This window comes from Canis lupus, chromosome 32, assembly GCF_011100685.1.
Source record: "Canis lupus familiaris isolate Mischka breed German Shepherd chromosome 32, alternate assembly UU_Cfam_GSD_1.0, whole genome shotgun sequence".
In the NCBI taxonomy this organism is placed as follows: Eukaryota; Metazoa; Chordata; class Mammalia; order Carnivora; family Canidae; genus Canis; species Canis lupus.
The window spans coordinates 7,709,516-7,730,408 of NC_049253.1; the positions used below are offsets into that span (position 1 = coordinate 7,709,516).

A 20,893-nucleotide genomic window follows, 5' to 3' on the forward strand; every position below is an offset into this window, starting at 1 on the left:
AAATGAACTATATCCAAGTATTTGGGGTCCTTTGATTAGGATCAAATGCTAACCACATCTTCTGTCTAGGGAATCTGATCCTGGATAATCAGGAGAAGGAGACTCAGTGATGTCACAGGTCTTTTTTCCTTTACCTTATTTTTACAGAATAACATTTAGATGTTATAGGATAACATTTAGATGTAGTAATTTGTAGGTAGCTCCTATAGACGAAGATGATTCAGATGATGGTTCCCAACTAAAGAGCAAGTAGATAATCCAGTATCCAATTTCTTTTCTTTTTTTAAGATTCTATTTATTTATTTATGAGACACAGAGAGAGAGAGAGAGACAGAGACAGAGACAGAGACAGAGACAGAGACAGAGACCCAGGCAGAGGGAGAAGCAGGCTCCATGCAGGGAGCCCAACCCTGGACCGGATCCTGGGACTCCAGGATCATGCCCTGGGCTGAAGGCAGGCATCAAACTGCTGAGCCACCCAGGCTGCCCCAGTATCCAATTTCAGTAAAATATAACAAACATTGAAAATTTTATGACATTGCAGAAAATGTATGTAATTTTTTATTTAAAGCAATGGAAAACAAGTGAAGTTCATTGTTCTATGATTGATGGTATTCCCTTACTAATGCTTAGATTTTTTTTTTTAAAGGAAAGTGCTATGCTATAAACAAAACCAATTTTGTTTTCCTTATTTTATCATTAATTTGTAAAAAATAGAATTGGTTTGTAAATTGTAAGTTTGAAAATAATTGTTTTGTAAAAAATTGCCATTGAAGATGTTTATTATACTGCTTAGTGTTATCTTTACTTAAAGTCCCAAATAATAAATTCTCATATGATTAAAGCAGGAGACATTCTGATTTTCATACCAAATGGATGCATTTCTTTTTATTAGATTATGAGGATTTAAACCCCATCACATTGTCCCTTTTTGCCTTTACTCCCAGGAAACTCAGAACCAGGTTCTATAAACAATTCCATGGGTGTCCTTCACTTAGATAATCTTGTACAAATCATCTAACTCAGGCCCTTCATTATTTGGCCTACATTATTTACCCTTAGTTTAGTAGCTCTAGACACATCTGTGGGGATCCCTGGGTGGCACAGCAGTTTGGCGCCTGCCTTTGGCCCAGGGCGTGATCCTGGAGACCCGGGATCGAATCCCACGTCGGGCTCCCGGTGCATGGAGCCTGCTTTTCCCTCTGCCTGTGTCTCTGCCTCTCTCTCTCTCTCTGTAACTATCATAAATAAATAAAAAAATTAAAAAAAAAAACCTATCTAGACACATCTGTGTTCTCATTACAGGTAATTTCAAATAATTTTGAACATGTGTGCAAGTTAAAATATATTTCACAATAGTGTTCCATATTTAATTTGGCCATATTCTTTATAAGCATATGGTAGAAAGGCTTTATGGCAAATGGAAAGAATTCAGGGTTTAGAGTTAAGTAGGCCTATATTTGTCACACATCTACTATGTGGCAGGCATTATTTGCCTGCTCTTCTGAGATGACTAAGCTTTGAGACAGGTGACCAATTATTTCTCTTGCTGTGAGCCACTTGGGCACTTTCAGACGGTAGGAAAAAACTTTGCTATGAGTTGTCATGCTGTATGCCCTTTAATCCCGGTGTCAATTAAAATCGAACTGAAGTCTCATTTATAATTAGTATAATTCTCTGCTTATTTTTATATCCTGGTCATTTCTAAGGTTAAACATACTCTGAAAGATTTTACGTTAATCATCTAGGTATTTTCTAATACCCTTCCTAGATAGTGTGCCTTTTCTATGTCTGTGCCACTTTAAAACTTATTAAAGCATCTCTTTTGTGTGATTGTTAGTTTTCACATATCTTCCTGATTGACTGTTTATTATCACCTTCTTTCCATACTTCTAATTCAAACAAGGTAGGAAAATAAGTAGAGAACTATATTTAAAGTTAATGATATTTTACTCAAAAGTATCTTCAAAAAAAATCTCCATTCAGTATAATTATACTTAAGAATTAAAATGACATAAAATAGCTTATTAATCAGAATGACTTAAAAATGCAAGCCCTTCAGCTTTTATCCAAAATATATATTTAAATGTGTGTTACCATTGAGCATTTAAAAAATTAATAATACAGTAGTCTTAGAAAACATCACAAACCCCCAAAAGAAAAAATTATTTGGCCATAATTCATAAAAGCTCTAAATTACTAACAAAAAATTAGATTTTATAATTGGCCTGCTTGCACATTTCAATAGCATTTTCAACTCACCTTATTGCCTTTTTCCAGTATATTTCCAAACTTAAAGAATGCAAAGAAAACTATACCCAGAAAAAAAAATCCATGGCTTGGTAACTTTTTATAATAAAAATTAAGAGGTATAAACTATGCTTTCATATTAAGGAAGTGGAAAGGAAGTAACGAACTAAGTCATAGGGAAGTAGAAAGAATAAACATAAAAATTTTAAAAATAACGATTTATGAAATAGCACATAAATCAAAATGGTAGCTAATTGAAAAGGCCAATTAATTGGCTTTCAGGAAAACCTAATAGGAAAAAAGAAGAAAGAATCATTTCAGAATGGGAAAAGCGGTATAAACACCATTATGATTAAGATTTTAGAAGTATGGGGCAGCCTGGGTGGCTCAGCGGTTTAGTGCCGCCTTCAGCCCAGGGCCTGATCCTGGAGACCTGGGGTCGAGTCCCACGTCAGGCTCCCTGCATGGAGCCTGCTTCTCCCTCTGCCTGTGCCTCTGCCTCCCTCTCTCTCTCTGTGTCTCTCATGAATAAATAAATAAAATCTTAAAAAAAAAAAAACCTTAAAAAAAAAAAAAGATTTTAGAAGTATGGGATGCCTGGGTGGCTCACCGGTTGAGCATCTGCCTTCCTTTCAGGGTGTGGTCCCAGGATCCAGGATTAAGTCCCATATTGGGCTCCTTGTGGGGAGCCTGCTTCTCCCTCTGCCTGTGTCTCTGCCTCTCTCTCTCTCTGTCTCTCATGAATAAATAAATAAAATCTTAAAAAAAAGATTTTAGAAGTGTAAGAGACTATCATGGGGTGCCTGGCTGGCTCATTTGGTGGAGCATGCAGCACTTGATCTCAAGCTTGTGAGTTCCAGTTCCATGTTGGGTGCAGAGATTACTTAAAAATAAAATCTTCAAAAAGAGAGACAGGGAGAGAGAGACAGAGAGAGAGGGAGAGAGAGAGAGAGAGCTATCATGTACAAATCCTTCTAAAAAATGTGAACATTTGTCTATAATGTATTATTTTCTAGGATAATTGTGATATACCATTAAAATTGAAGAAAAAAATCTAAAATCTATTTAAGACTAATAATGAGTAAAAAAAATTATCTATTATTTCCAAGAAAGGTGCCAGTTTCAGATGATGTCATAGTTAATTTTGACCAAATCTTTTAGAAATATGTAATTCCTAGAAAATTTATATTATTACAGAGGATAGAAAAATATGAAAGACATTCGCATTAATTTTATAAGGCTGAGGTAATACTATAATTAATACCTGACCAAAACAATGAGAAAAATACATAACTATAATAGACATAGTTGTTGCCTACTTCTATCTCCAAAATATAAATTGCCAAGTATAAAATTACTAAGAAGTGGATTCAAGCTATAAGTGGAAAGAAAATTTTACTGAAGTGAGTAGAAGAACAACCAACCAAATAATTGCCTCAATATTTTAATGATGTAATTCTCTCCAAAATCATCTACACCTTTAATAAATTTAATAAAAAATACTAACAGGATGGGATCCCTGGGTTGCGCAGTGGTTTAGTGCCTGCCTTTGGCCCAGGGCGCGATCCTAGGGACCCAGGATCGAATCCCACGTCGGGCTCCCGGTGCATGGAGTCTGCTTCTCCCTCTGCCTATGTCTCTGCCTCTCTCTCTCTCTCTCTGTGTGACTATCATAAAAAAAAATAAATTAAAAAATACCAACAGGATAAATTTAGACTTAGTACATATTTAACAGCCACTTTTCTGGGAGGGAAAATAAAAAGCCCTGGTTTGTAGCACATGCCAATTTCTGTGGTGTAAATATTCCTTCCATAGGTGACTTCAAGCTATTGAAGTGGGATCACTGAAAATAGCTTTGGGAAGAGATGTGCAGTAGCACACCACTATGTAGTGTGTCTACTATGCAAATATAATAGACATAGGAAACTTCAAAACATAGATTATAGTAAAATGCCATAAAATAATTAAGAAATAAGTTTTGTCTTTGTCTTTAAATAGCTAATTTTAAGTTTATATATTTAATTTTGGGGTTATGTTTAACAAGTTGCCCATAAAATTCCTGAAAATGTAATAATTATTCTCATAAACCCCTGTATGAGACAACCCCAGCAGACTACCAAGAGGGGTCCCGAAGAGTTTCTAATAGAAGAGGGACTAGAAAAAGACAGAGCTTTAAGAAAATTAACAGGATGGCAGAGAGTTAGTTTCTCTTCAAGTTTTATAACTCCCATTCCAAATATTTTAAATGATCCCAATCATATCTTTTCTTTAAGACTTATTTATTTATTTATTCATGAGAAACACAGAGAGAGAGAGAGAGAGAGAGAGAGAGAGAGAGAGAGAGAGAGGCAGAGACACAGGCAGAGGGAGAAGCAGGCTCCATGCAAGGAGCCAGATGTGGGACTTGATCCCAGGTCTCCAGGATCACACCCTGGGCTGTAGGTGGCGCTAAACCGCTGCGCCACCGGGGCTGCCCAATCCCAATCATAGCTGTCATTTTATCACTAGCAATAAAGCTGGCATAAATAAACACACGTGATTGCTTTTTCTTCATAAAATTATATTCCCTATTGTCAAAAAAGGCAGAAAATAACAGAAGTTGGCAAGGATATGGGGAAACAGGAGCCTGCATACTATGCTAGTGGAAATATAAAATGTATAGCCACTGTGGAAAAAGAATTTGATGGTTTCTTTAAAAATTAAACATAAATTTATCAAATCTACTGAAAAGAAATGAAAACATAAGTCTTCCTAAAGACTTGCCCACAAATGTTCATAGCAGCATTACTTATAATGGCCCTAAAGTAGAAACAACGGAATCAGCTGATGAATGGATAAATAAAATGTAATCCATTAAATGAAATATTTGGCAGTGAAAAGGAACTTGCTACCACATGGATGAAATTCAAAACCATGCTAAATGAAAGAAGCCAAGACACAAAAGACCAAGTATTTTGTGATTTCATTTATTAGAAATTTTAAGAAAAGGCAAATCAAGAGAGATAGAAAGTAGAATTAATATAGTGGGAATGAAGGTTGGGAATGGGAACAATGGTTAAACGTAAATGAGCATAAGGGATTGTATTTGGGTGACTAAAATGTTCTAAAACTGTCTTCTGATATTTGCACAACTTGGTAAATTTATCTTAAAAATTTAATGGTACACTTACCTAAATATATTTTATGGTTTATAAATTATATCTCAGTAAAGATGTTATAAATTTAGCTAAATTTCATTCATTTATTTTTGGTCATCCTTATGTAGAGAATAGGCAAAGGAGACTCACTCAAGGAGATAATTAAGTAACTTGCTTACAGTTAAAGCTTTTTTTTTTTTTTTTTTACATTAGAATTTATACCTCCAAATATAGTCTCTGTCTGAATCCTGTCTCTGATTCAATACTGAAAGACATTTAACTGAATCTCATATTACCTGCTCTATTAGTGAATCTACTAATTCCTTTTCTATCCCCAGTGTATATGGTTGTTCATTTGATTATTTTTCTGCTGGGGAAACTATGCCTAAAAGGAACAAGTGAAAGCCTAGACTTTAAAAAAAAAAAAAAAAAAAAAAAAAGATTTATTTATTTATTTATTTGAGAGAGAGAGAGAGAGCACTCAAGTGAGGGAGGGGCAGAGGGGGAGACTCTTCAAGCAGATTCCTCTCTGAGTGCAGAGCCCAGGAGGGGACTTGATTTCAAGACCCATGAGACCTGAGCTGAAACCAAGAATCCAGAACTTAACTGACTAAGCCACCCAGGTGCCCTAAAAGTCTAGACTTTTTATTCATTCATCTACTCACTTTCATCTAGATATTCAACAAATATTTACTGAGCATCTACTATGTGCCAGACCCTATTCTAAGCCCTAGGGATACAGCAGTAAACAAAAGAAGCCTTAATAGTTTTGAAAGAGAGACTCAAGTCAAGGGCCTGGGTTTATTGTTTGTTTGTTTTTATCTATTTTTTCCAAAATGCAAAGCCACATGAAAAATTCATAGCGAAGGACTATAAACAATAAACATTTTCCCCATCTATTCAGGCTGGATAAAGATCCCAAGAACTCATGCAATGAATCAAAGATGTTGAACTGACCTTCTGTGAAAGCCTTGTACCTATCATCCTCAGAAATCCAAGAAAACCTGGAATTATTGGAAAAAAATGTTTGTTATTAGAATCTGCTTGGACTTAATTAGGTCAACCGTTCCCATATCCCAGATGAAATGGCATATTAATATTGAGATTATATTAAGTCATTGAAAAATATAAGAAGCTAGATTTTTGCTTCTTGTTTATGTGGCTTTAATATATCTATAATGCAGTTCTCCCAAAGCTGAGATTCTGAGACTCACTTTCATACTGATATTAGTTTCTGTCCTGCCTCAAATAGAATCCCAATGAGTTCACTCCTTTCTACCCAAGCTGGCACCAGCTTCTACTCCAGCTAAAAGCATCCAATATTCCAGGAGACCAGTATCCCAACCATCCCATACACCTCAAAAATATTAATGCCCATCTTTTGAAGAATGAAAAGAAACTTAACCATCTGGATTATTTTTTCCTTTCAGATAAGACTATATCTCAATGATTAGAATGACAATAATAAACCCCCCAAAACAAATGGCTGTTTTCTTCTAATTCTTACTATAACTACCATGAAGACTCCCTTGCCTCCCTGTGGAATGTGACAGGACTGACAAAAGCAAATGCACAGATTTTCATCATCCAGTCTGCCTCCCTGGTTCTAGCAGAAACAGTATATAAGAAATAAAGATTTATAAAACAAATTATCCCAAGATTTTTTCTTATCCAGCTTCTAGTAGAGTAATCAGATCCAAAGGGACCCTATAAGCTCAAGGAATTGGGTTAACTTAGTAAAGTCTCTGAGTTACCTGGTTTAAAATAATATGAAATATTCATCCTTATCCTGACTTTCCACTCTCGGAGATATATATCCCCTGCTAATATACTAAAATTCCTATATATCCAGAACCATGCTGATCACTTTCTAAAACTTAATATCCCCAAAGTTTACACTATTTGAATAACTGTTTAAATATGTGCTAGTTTTAACAATGGTCTTGACAAAGTTTCAATTGTTGGCAGTCTGGACTAGGAACACTATTTCCCTTTGGGACTATGATATGCTGCTAAAGCAGTGCTTAGAGGGAAATCTGTTCCATATCCTAATTGTGATGTTGGTTATTACACAGATCTATATATGTGTTAAAATTATAAAATAAAGGCCAAATAAAAGGTCATTTTTACTGTATATCAAGTTAAAAAATAAAAATAAAGCCAATATATGCTGCTTACCCAGGAAAAGGAAGGAGAGAAGGAAGGAAGGAAGGGAGGGAGGGAGGAAGGAAATATAAAAGAAACAGAAAAGAAGAAAGAAAAGAATTAAGGAGCTTCAGTGTCTTATTTCTTGGAACTGCAGGGTGGAGGTATCTAAATACAAGGAGAGTCTGACCAGGTTATACCTAGAGGAGACAGCTTGTATATCAAAAGACTTGTAAAACTTTTCTCTATAGCAGAAGCCAGGGAATTTGTGTGAAAATGAATTCTAAAATGCTAGACTAAGGAGGAAAAAAGCAACATAGCTCCTTTGGGTCAAAATTAATTTTTTAAAGATTTTTATTTATTTATTCATGAGAGACACAGAGAGATGCAGAGACATAGGCAGAGAGAGAAGCAGGGTCCATCCAGGAAGCCCCATGTGGGACTCAATCCCGGGACCCCAGGATCATGCCCTGGGGCAATGGCAGACGCTCAACCACTGAGCCACCCAGGCATCCCTGGGTCAAAATTATTAACATGGGTACTTTTACCAGAGGTTCTGGGTTCCTTGTGCTAGTTCCACTAGGTGGGTTTGGCTATCACAATTTGGTCAGAAAATAACAAATACATAAGATGCCTTGATAAGAAACATATTTGAGGATAAGAGATAAATTCCATGAGAGATCTACTAATTCACTGATGTTTCTGGGAGTCTAGACATCTGGAATATTTAGAGGTATCCTCTCCAAAGTGAAAGACAATTTGCTATACCTTGTATCCAGCTCCATGAAGAAAGTGGCAGAGCCACACACATTTGGTGGGCTTTAAGTATTACAGAGGCAAAATAATGTTGTTACAATGGTGTTGTTTCTTCCTACTTACCAAATAAACCATAAGGCTCTTAATTTAAGGGAAACCCAAAGCAAAAGAATATTCTTTAGCCAGTTCAAAGAATAAGCCACTCTTGCTACTTAGATCTCGTGACTCAGAAGTCTAATGTGTACAAAGTGTCTGTAATAGTTCATTGAGCCTATAAAACTCCCCAATAAGAGAACCATAGTGCTGCCCCATAATTGAGAGCAAAGCCATACTTCTCTGACAAATAACTATTTTCCTTGAGAAACATCTCCTGATGTTTACTGTTGGGTTCTGGTAGAGACTAAATATCTGGCCATGGGAAATGAACTGGTTATGAGACCTGAGCTGCCTTCCAAATTAAATGGTATTTGATTGACCTGTTCTCAAATTTGTCTGTGCACTGCAGCTCTCCATCCTCAACTTGCAGTGGTATATACAAAAGCAGCCTGAGCAAGTTCTAAATGCACAAGAAAGTTTCATGAGAGAATTGCTTCAACTCTTATGGCACCTAATCCTGCTGCAATACCACCTCTCCCTCACTCATTAATGTATCCTTATGGAATTTCCCTGTAGGCAGAGAAAAAAAGATTCAAAATTTAGTAGTGATCATGAATACAATATACCGGGACCAGCCATAAATAAATTGATATAGCATTAGAGCTCTTCTCACTCTTGGCTACAAAGGACAAGTAGGGAGATAAATCTTCACAATAAGCAGAACTTTGAGAAGTAGATCAAACTCCACACTTTACCTAGAAGGGAAGATTCTTATAGTGAAGATTCATACATAGAACCTAAAGGTTTGGTTTGATGAGGAGGAAGCTGAAAGGAACAATATTGGATTACAAGAAGGTTTAGCATAGAGGTACACTCATGGACCTCTCAAAATACATTGATGGTGTGAGAATGCTTGCGTCTGAAAGCTCACCAATGGGCAGAGAAGACTCTCCAGAATCAGATGGGCAAGAAGACTTGAATTGCAATTGTCATCTGTCCTCTTTCCGGGCATCACTAGTATTACTCAGTGGGTTCAGAAACAGAGTGGCCATGGTGACAGAGAGAGAAGTTATTCATGGGTTCAACCTCATGAACTTCCCCTCCCAAGGCAGATCTGGCTATTACCACTATTCAATGCTTAAATTGCCAGCAGCAGAGACTCATGCTGAGCCCTGCATACAGTTCCAAATGTGAACAATGCAGGTGGCATGACCAACTTCCTATTGACTGATTATATTGAATCCCTTTCATTGTGGATGTGGTAGCCATTTTTCTCACTAGAGATTTTGGATATAAATTTGACTTTCCTGCTATGCTTCTATTAGCAATATCTTCTGTGTACTTACGAAAGGCTTAATTCACCAACAGTAATCCATATAACATTGCTTGTGGTGAAGATGCTATAGGCCATCTCCCACAGGATTCACTAGTCTTACCATAACCCAGGAGCAGCTGGCCTTTAGAGCAAAGCAATAGTCTACTGAAGACTCAGTTACAGAGCCAGCTGGAGGACATCTTATGAGGTGAGGGTACTTACTGGTCCAGAGGAAACGGTGTATGCTCCAAATCAATAACCAATATATGGTGTTGTTTCACCCAAGGACAGATTACATGGGTCCAGAAACTGTAGGGAACAAGTAGAAAAAGAACCACCCATACTATCTGCCTCCTCTTTACTGACAGTGCAGGCAGTAAAGAAGTCATAAATGTTTCTCATAATTAGTTGCATACATGGGGACTGTAGTCAATATTTATATTTTCTCTCTTGAGTGGTAGTGTGTATTTTCATAAATTAACCCCTTCTCCTCTCTGTCCTTGACACCTATTATTTTATATAGGGTGTGTTGTTGTTGGTTACCTTTATTGTTCGGTATATGAATAACATGTATGTAGCTTTTGCAAAATGCATTAAATGTCTTCTTCCTCTCATTTAAGTGTCCATGCAATAAATTCTTTCTAGAATTAAGTTCCAAGAATAAGTCTCCATTTCCAGGTGAATTTACAAATTTCCCTTTACTGGCTGATGAGAATGTACAATCTAGCATGTTTCTCTTTTGAACTGGTTTCAGGAAGCTCTGAGCTTCCAATAAGCTCTACTGTAATGATCCTCTTGACTCAGGTTTCCAGGACGTTGCTTTTTTCCCTTTCTTCTAAGTACTTTCTGCTTTAACTTTTCCTACTCCGATTTATGTACATTTTAATAGTGCACATCACTTCAGTTCCTTCTTAGATGTAGCTAAGTAAATACATAAGTAAATAAATAAACCCTGCTGTTAGCAAAGCAATTCATGACTTCCCTTAGCAGAAGCTCAGGCACACAATGGCCTGCTCATTCAGTCAGCATTACAGAGTGGTTACTATGTGCAGACATGACTGTCCTACACTCTCCATCCCTGTGTATGGTCCTTATGCCCTCTGCCATCCCTATTATTTCATGTCAGATGCCCTATGGCAAACTCCATGGATAACATTTTGGGGTAGTGTGGGGCTCCTCTTATTTGGACTGTCTTTCAGAGCCTCTTTTTGTTTGTTGCTCACTCTTACCTTCTAGAATATGGCTTTTCACCAGTGGGATCTTTAAATCCAAATCTACTCTTAGATAAGATCTTACAATTTCTGAAGTTTCTGATAACTTCTCTATCTACCATATATTAGAGTAATTGCAACTCTTTAGAAACTTTTAGAAGTTACTAGAAAACCAGAACTGTCTCATCCTGAAAGTTAAGGCCTTTCTTCATTTTGAAATGAATGAAGATGTGAAATAGATGGGATTGGGTAAGGGCAATGCTGTAAGCTGGACACAAATGTACTGGGCTGAACACAATCTACTGCTGTTTTCTTTTTTTCTATACTTTTTGGAATAATATTTGTCTAACATAGATACAATTCCTCATGGATGGTTAGCTTATCTTCCTCTTTTTTTCCTAAATTGTTCTGCTCTCTCTTCCATCTGCCTTCTCTTATTCTTCAAAGTGCATATACTTATTCTTTAATCCATTCAACATTTTCATAAGTATCTACTATGTGCCAGACACCATGTGCTTGAGGATAAACAGATGAATATGGTACAGTTTCTGGACTCCAGAAGTACATAGTTGTGGGGAGGCCAATGTGTAGGCAATAATTACTCCTTGTGATAAATGACAGGACAGAGGCATTATAGAAGTCTACAGATGTCCCTTCACCTGTCCCACAAACTGAGAGGTGCTTTGGGAACAGTGACCCTTTTATAATGCAGCAAAAGGTCATCAGTCCATCATGTTGGGTGAGTTACTAGGCTTTTTCACAACTGGAAGAATGAACAAAACATCTCAAGCCACTGCATGAGTAGACAGTTTTCGAAAGTCACATGAATTTTCCTACTAATTCATATATTATATATAGTTATGATCTGGTCAAACTAGTAAATATGGTAAAACTAATACCCCAAAGTAAAATTTTAAGGAAGAAAATGTTTCTCAAGCAGGCACATAGGTTATATGTAAAGTACCACAAAGCTCCCTTAGGAATCCTGAATGCCCTTTGTGGTACTCTAGAAATCTCCATCAGCCAGGGAGATGATGTCAATAAAGGGCGGTAATTGGTCCCTAAAGGATTGCCTTGGGAAGTGTATAGAACAAATACTCAAGAGTGTCAATAAGCGGGCAAAGGAGGATATAATTATTTATATAGTTGAAAAGATATGGATACTTTGGACATGTACAGAGGTTCAGATAATTAAAGTGTTACATATGGTTATTCGGAGAGGGTAACATTTCTGTTTTCTTCAAAAGACTTATAAGAAATATAGTTATTAAAAAAAAAAGAAATATAGTTATGTTCCCTACTTGATACTCTGTTCTTTTGTATCAGGACTAGCAACCAGTTCTCTTGTATCAGTGACTAATAGCCAGCATGAATGCTGAACCAAGAAACTAATGTAAAGTCTTGTCCTTTGACAGCATATATGACTAGTGGTAGACTCACTTCAACAGGCAGATGGATGGTCCCTTTAAAGGAAGGAACAAGAGTGTGTCAGCAAAGAATTCTCTTGTCTTCTTGTAGCGTATAGCCTTTATTAACGTATCAATTTTACTTAGTCCTTCCTTTAACAAAACAAAAACCATTGCTTTCTTCTCTAGGTAGGCATTGCTTAGGTATTCACCCTATCCAAGTTCGCCATCTACAGGTCATACAGTTTGCAACTACTTTTAAGGTCAGAAGATTGCCTGTGAGAATTCAGATGTGCCTCCTATTTAGGGACCTTCTTCTTCTCCTTTTTTAAAAGAAAGTTTATACTTCTAACTGTTGGTTGATACCACAATCAAAGGCTGTTTACTGTACAACTATCATCTTGTTAGATATTTACTGGTCTTTTTTTAAAATATTTTATTTAATCTCAGAGAGAGAGAGAGAGAGAGAGAGAGAGGCAGAGAAACAGGCAGGGGGAGAAGCAGGCTCCATGCAGGGAGTCCAACGTGGGACTTGATCCCAGGTCTCCAGGATCACGCCCTGGCTGAAGGCAGGTGCTAAACCGCTGAGCCACCCAGGGATCCCCTTTACTGGTCTTTTTTATATTACTCTATCATGTAGAGATTTATGTTAAAAAAAATAAAGAAGAGCTATTATTTATATGTTTTAGTGACATATTTCTTTAACTTAAAAAAATATCAGTCTCCCTTTGGTCAACATAAAATGATACACTCTTCACTAATGCTTGGATTACTAAGTACTAACAATCCTAATCATCCCTACCATTTACTGAGCACTTAGCTTGGTACCCTGGCCAAGAAACTTACAGACGTTATCTAATTTAATATTTATAGCTAATTTACAAATTATTATTTTCATCTTGTACATGAGAAATCTGAAGTTATAAGAGTTTAGGCAGCTTAATCCAGGGCATAGAGCTAAGTTAGTAAGTTGGATAAGTGGTTTTGGAGACCTGTCTCACTTTCTATGTTCTTGGCAAACCCACCATACTGCCTCCGAGTATTTTATTTTCTGTTTTTCAACTCTAGAATGATTGCCTATGGCTTTTTTCAACTACCTCCTTCCCCTTTCAGAGGTTATACTGCCTTCTCAAACAGGCATTGTCTTCCTGCTACTTTGGTGAACAGAAAAGAATAACCTTTCTTCTCCATGTGCTGTATAATAATGAAGACTACAACTAGAAACTACAAAGAAGTCTCCTGCGTCACCAAGTTTAGTCCAAAAGCATTCCAGAAGTCGAGGTGAAACTGACCTGCTCCTCCACCACCTGGAGCTTAGGTTGGCAAGTGTCTCCTGATCATGCCTGATCTTTAATAAAGTCACATTCAATCAACAATGCCTAGGGCCTGGCCCTTTCTGCAAAAAGATCTTCAGGTTGAAGTTTCTAGAGCTCTTCTTCAGAGGCTACTTAAAAAAAGTTTATTTATTTATTTTTGTAATCTCTACACCCAACATGGGGTTCAAACCCATGACTTTAAGATCAAGAGTCACATGGTCCTCCAGCTGAGCCAGCCAGGTGCCCTGAGAGGTTGTTTTTTAAAGAAGACCGTCAAGCTTTATTTTTGGAGGTAATTCCTTTATTTTCAGGTCAATTTGCATTTCTACTCTTTTCCTTGTCCCAAAAATGTGAGGTTCAATTAGGCAAAGTGGAGTGCCTACTTCTGGAACTCAACGATTTCTGGACAAGTCATCAAGATTTCTGGTTTGCATGAGGAACCATAACTCCTTGGGGACAGGTAGGTTTTAAAGTCTAATGATTAGGAACCTTATATTAAGAGATCTTTAGGTTTAATTTAGCTATAAGAGGGATCCCTGGGTGGCGCAGCGGTTTAGCGCCTGCCTTTGGCCCAGGGCGCGATCCTGGAGACCCGGGATCGAATCCCACATCGGGCTCCCGGTGCGTGGAGCCTGCTTCTCCCTCTGCCTGTGTCTCTGCCTCTCTCTCTCTCTCTCTCTCTCTATCATAAATAAATAAAAATTAAAAAAATATGTTTAAAACATGCTTTAAAAAAAAAAATTTAGCTATAAGGAACATAACACACCCAAACTAGCTTTAGTTTAAAGGAGGATTTATTGGATAGATACAGGGATCTCTTATGGACATAAGAACAGGAAATGCAGATAGCTCTCATGAGGGATTATAGTCAGGAATAGAAAGCTGTTAGAAGCAAAAGTAATCTCCTTCTCTCTCTCTCTAACTCTCTTTCTCTTTTTCTCCCTGCAGAGTCTGTTTTATTCATTCCACCAAGACTTATGGAGAGCCTACTATATATCAGGTACCATGCCAGGTTGTAAGAGTATAGAGGCAAACAAAAGAGACGAGCTTTATTCTTCTCTATAGACCATTCTTATTTGATCCACTTACCATGGTTTTACATGACCTTCTGATTCAAACTTTCAACAGAAACTAACTCAGTCTCAGCATCCTTAGTTCAAAGACAAAATCTTAGCACAAACACATGGCTTGTTACCTCTGGCATCAACTGTCCACTGGTCCACTCAGGTATAGCAACAATGACTCTGATAGTTCAGGGAAGAGGCGTTTCATGGGACAATCTCAGCAATTAGAGGAGAATAGAGCAAATGGTGTGAAAAAGGAATGTTGGTAAAGAGGATGTAATTGGTGAAGGAAATGATGACAATCTCTATTGTAAAGAAAAAAAATTTTTTTAGATTTTATTTATTAATGTGAGACACACACGGAGAGGGAGAGAGACAGAGACAGAGACAGAAACAGAGACAGAGGCAGAGGGAGAAGCAGGCTCCATGCAGGGAGCCTGATGTGGGACTCGATCCCGGGTCTCCAGGACCACGTCCCAGGCTGCAGGCGGCGCTAAACCGCTGCACCACCGGGGCTGCCCTATTATAAAGATTTTCAAAGACAAATGGATGATGAAGGTTTCTATAAACTTGAGGAAAGAAAAGGAAAGTGTCTCAGGAAAGCTGAGAACTCACCTTGGAGTAGAGAAGTGTTCCCAGATGTATGGCCTATCTAGGGACACCAGTTTTGAGTTTGAGTGTAAATCTCTGAGTGAGGCATGGGTTACTCAAAAAGTCTCCTAACTCCGCTGCCTCAGGGGAACCTGGGTGACCTTCCTTGGGAGAGTAGAGAGACTATAGATCTTAGACACAAAGCCTTCCTGTAGTAGCTGCTTAAAAGTTCAAAGAATCTGAGTTTGCCAGAAACATTTGTGAACCCTGGAGGCAATCAATCTCCAATTTTGAGAATAGCAGATGGAGAACAGAGTACTGCAACAGTAGTTTGTAAGGACTGGAAAGCATCTAGAAAAGAAAGGAAAGAAGAGATGCTAAAAGTTGAGATAAACAGTAACAAAATTTTGTGACTGTAGCTGAAAGTTTTTTAGTCACTTGGGCTTGACAGACAAGAGTTATAATCATCAATTATAAACTTCCCTTACAAATCTGGACTTCCAACCTGCATGCCTCAAATATCACATTTCTATACTCTGACAAGATACTTTATTATTTTTTTTAAAAGATTTTATTTATTTATTCATGAGAGATAGAGAGATAGAGATAGAGATAGAGATAGAGATAGAGATAGAGAGAGAGAGAAGCAGAGACACAGGCAGAGGGAGAAGCAGGCTCCATGCAGGAAGCCCAATGTGGGACTCAGTCCTGGGACTCCAGGATCACACCCCGGGCAGAAGGCAGGCGCTCAACTGCTGAGCCACCCAGGGATCCCCTGACAAGATACTTTAGGTTAATTCTTTCTTCAAGAGAATCTTGATCCATTAGGTTGCCTTTTTGTTATTGATGGTTTTCTAAGGCAACCTACTGAATGGGAGAATATATTTGCAAATGATATATCTGGTAAGGGGTTAATATCCAAAATATATAAAGAACTTATACAACTCAGCACCAAAAAAACAAAAATTCAATTAAAAAATGGGAACAGATCCTAAATAGATATTTTTCCAAAGAAGACATACAGATGGCTAACAGACACATGAAAAGATGCTCAACATCACTAATCACCAGGAAAATGCAAATCAAACCACAATGAAATACCACTTCATATCACTCAGAATGGCTAGTATCAGGGTGCACCTGGGTGGCTTAGTAGTTGAGGGTCTCTACCTTTGGCGCAGGTCATGATACTGGGGACCTGGGATCGAGTCCCGCATCAGGCTCCCTGGGGAGCCTGCTTCTCCCTCTTCCTCCCCACATTATACATTTCACATTCTTTCACATTCTTCTGCCTCTCTCTTTGTGTCTCTCATGAATAAATAAATAAAATCATAAAAAAAGAATGGCTAGTGTCAGAAAGGCAAAAAATAACAAGCGTTGATGAGGATGTGTAGAAAAGGGAACCTTCAGGCACTGCTGTTGGAAATGTAAATTGATGTAATTACCATGGAAAACAGTATGCAGGTTTTTTAAAAAATTAAAAATAGAAATACCATGTGATCTAATAATTCACTACTGGGTATTTAATCAAAGAAGACGAAAACACTATGCATAAAGATATATGCACCCCTATTTCTATTGGCAGCAATATTTATAATAGCCAAGATATGGAAGTAACCCAAGTGTCCATTGATAGATGAATAGATAAAGAAATTGTGGTATATATGAGAGAATATTACTCAGCCATAAAAAAGAATGAGATCTTGCCATTTGCAGCAATATAGATGGACTTAGAAGGTATTATGCTAAGTGAAAAAGTCAGAAAAAGACACCCAATGATTTCACTTATATGTGCAATCTACAAAAAAGACAAATAAACAAAAAGATAAACTCCTAAATACAGAGAAAAAAACTGGTGGTTGTCAGAGGGGAGGTGGGTGGGGGGATAGGCAAAATAGATAAATGGAATCAAGAGGTACAAACTTCCAGTTTTTAAATAAATGAGTCATAGAGATGAAAAGTACAGTATAGAGAATTTAGTTAATAATATTGTAATAACTTTATATGGTGACAGATGGTGGATACACCTATTGTGGGGAGCACAAAGTAATGTATGGAATTACTGAATCAGTATGTTGTACAACTGAAACTAATTTAATACTTAATTATACTTTAATTTTACTTATTTATTTTTTTTAAAGATTTTATATATTTATTCATGAGACACACACACACACACACACACACACACACAGAGATAGGCAGAGGGAGAAGCAGGCTCCATGGAGGGAACCCGACATGGGACCTGATCCCAGGTCTCCAGGATCAGGCCCTGGGCTAAAGGCGGTGCTAAACCGCTGAGCCACCAGGGCTGCCCTAATTATACTTCAATTTTAAAAGGAATCTTGAGAGGTTAAGATATTTCATTTGTTTGCAACTTTTAAGGCAAGTATTTAATTCTGATCAAACTCATTAGCATAATCTACTTTGTAGTTCAATTCACCATTTTAAGAAATGTGTGCTAATAGATCCCAAATGAGCACAGTGTCTAAACTTTCAACGAAACTTATTGTATGGCAAAACTCTGAAGATGTAAAGAACTGTAGTTATTGTAATACTAATTTAGCAAGCTACAGGCATTGTCTTAGGTTTTTTGGATTTAATCTGATTGCTTTGTATATGAGTCCTTCTCACTTCCCACGAGGTGAAATTTTTAGAAATCTTATTTATTATTAAGCCAGGTGGTCTACAAAGTCTTAGCTCTCATTACCCTTCTGATTTTTCCTCCTAATCAGATCGAAATCTAGAACTCTTCCCTCAGGGATTCACTCTATTCGACTTTTTAAATTCCTCAATGGTTCCCCTTTTTCTCACTAATTAATTAATTTGATTCAACAGATATTTATTGAGTCCCTCCAATGCACCAGGATAACCAAAAGTCTTACTCACACAGAATGATTTTGGGAAAGGCAATCCACCAAGGACTGTGGGCATCTCTGCAAGTTCTTGCTAAGTGTGTCAAGAATACCAACCTCATTTCCCTTCTCCTGGGCTATTAATCAGGTTTGTATTTGTAGCAACCTTGAGGAATGAAGTAATGTCTCACTCTGGGACAAAAGCAGGTTTGCTATAAAAGCAGTGGCTTCCTCAAGATCAATGTTCTTGGCTTCAGCACAAACCCACCCACATCTACCTGGACTGCTCTGTATCACTCCTTTGTGACTTGGAGAACATGAGAAACTGATGTCTACATGATGCTCATGATGCTTGCTGTGCTTTCAAAAATAAAGTCCTTTATCTTTGGCCCAAGAGTCTCATGTCTTTTGCCGGCACCCATGGAAAAATAGCAGGCTAATATATTAACTTTAAAGAGAGTAAAAGAAATTCCCAGACCCTGAAACTTGATCTTCATTCCCAAGAATTTCATCACCCCTAAAAAAGGCCCTTACAAAGCAAAATTTTATGCAATCCTCTAAAAATCTGCCTTACCTAAAATAGAACAAAGGAAAAATGTTAACCATATTTGATGTAAATTTGTTTTCTTACTTCCTATAGTCTCTCAAATTTGAAGCCTGCACATTATAAATTTCACACTCTTTATAATTCTTAAAAATTAAGGTCTGTGACACTTTTCTTCCAACAATGCAAATTAACCAAAATTTCTAGGGTTTCTCCTATGTGTCAGGTCCTGCAGGAGATAAAGATGAATAAAACACAGTCCCAGCACTTTTAGTCCTCAGGGTTTAATACAGATGACAAACATAAATGTGTATCTCAAATACAAGATTGAGGGGGATCAGGTATGTTTGAATTCCAAGCAAAGAATGGATGAAGAATGGGGAAGGTGAGATTTAGTTAAGTTCTTGTTTGTTAAGAAGGCCAAATATGAGCTAAACACTGAAGGATAGGTAGGACTCCAACAAATGGAGAAAATGAGAGAGGCAAGGTCTGGGGAACAAGAAAAGTGGTACAAAGAGATGCATTCCAGAAGATGGGCTGGGATGAGAACACAGCAAGAGCAAAGGCACAAGAGGACGTTGCAGATCATGATTAGAGTTAGCAGGTGGCCCGGGGTGCATGGAGCACCACTGAGAGATGCTGAGTCCAGCTCAGTTCTGTTTTTTTTTTTTTTTTCCAGTTCTAAGTACCCATAAATCTTGTAGAGAAATGAAGCTCTCTGTAAGAGGTGGGAAATGTGAGTCAAACTCAGGAGAGACATTTTCACAATATTAATTCTGCCAATCCATGAGCATGGAATATTTTTCCATCTCTTTGTGTCTTCCTCAATTTCTTTCAGAAGTGTTCAATAGTTTTGAGGGTATAGATCCTTTACATCTTACGCTTTTGGGTGCAATTGTAAATGGGATTGACTCCTTAATTTCTCTTTCTTCAGTCTCATTGTCATAAAGAACTTATTAAACTCAACACCAAAGAAACAAACAATCCAATCATGAAATGGGCAAAAGACATGAACAGAAATCTCACAGAGGAAGACATAGACATGGCCAACATGCACATGAGAAAATGCTCTGCATCACTTGCCATCAGGGAAATACAAATCAAAACCACAATGAGATACCACCTCACACCAGTGAGAATGGGACAAATTAACAAGGCAGGAAACAACAAATGTTGGAGAGGATGCGGAGAAAAGGGAACCCTCTTACACTGTTGGTGGGAATGTAAACTGGTGCAGCCACTCTGGAAAACTGTGTGGAGGTTCCTCAAAGAGTTAAAAATATACCTGCCCTACGACCCAGCAATTGCACTGTTGGGGATTTACCCCAAAGATACAAATGCAATGAAACGCCGGGACACCTGCACCCCGATGTTTATAGCAGCAATCGCCACGATAGCCAAACTGTGGAAGGAGCCTCGGTGTCCAACGAAAGATGAATGGATAAAGAAGATGTGGTTTATGTATACAATGGAATATTACTCAGCTATTAGAAATGACAAATACCTACCATTTGCTTCAACGTGGATGGAACTGGAGGGTATTATGCTGAGTGAAGTAAGTCAGTTGGAGAAGGACAAACATTATATGTTCTCATTCATTTGGGGAATATAAAAAATAGTGAAAGGGAATATAAGGGAAGGGAGAAGAAATGTGTGGGAAATATCAGAAAGGGAGACAGAACGTAAAGACTGCTAACTCTGGGAAACGAACTAGGGGTGGTAGAAGGGGAGGAGGGCGGGGGGTGGGAGTGAATGGGTGACGGGCACTGGGGGTTATTCTGTATGTTAGTAAATTGAACACCAATAAAAAATAAATTAAAAAAAACTCAGGAGAGAGAGAGATTAAGACTGGAGAAGAATTTGGGGATCATTCACATGGGGGTAACAATAGAAGCCACTGCACTAGATGAAAGGAAGCAAAGGTAGGATATGAAGAAGACATGGACTTCTAGAGAATGCCTCCTGTTGGGAACCAAATAGCAAAATAATGGCATCCAAAGAAATAGCTAGAAATGTGAGAATGGTGGAGACATGACACTAGGCAACAATTTCCACAGGAAGCCCCAGAGTAACCACTAGGAAGAGGGGATTAGATCAGGTGTTTGGAAAGTTCTTGTTGATCACCTAAATAGATATTTCAGAAGAAGGCAGACCAGAAAAAAATGGATGGGCAAGTGCTACACAAGTGAAAGGGATAAATATAGACT

The 20,893-nt window shown here is 37.7% G+C and overlaps 1 protein-coding gene across 16 annotated transcripts in view; it reads right to left on the reverse strand.

Moving 5' to 3' along the window:
• The window catches only part of ALPK1 (alpha kinase 1), a 136,298-nt gene that overhangs the window by 87,298 nt on the left and 28,107 nt on the right, over positions 1–20,893 (reverse strand). For 14 of the 16 annotated variants that reach the window (XM_038581882.1, XM_038581871.1, XM_038581876.1 and 11 more), the window contains one exon: positions 6,345–6,391. The exons of the other annotated variants lie outside the window; for them this stretch is intronic. The gene's annotated coding sequence lies outside the window, so the exon portion shown is untranslated. The remainder of the gene's footprint in view (positions 1–6,344; positions 6,392–20,893) is intronic. 16 annotated transcript variants of the gene reach the window in all.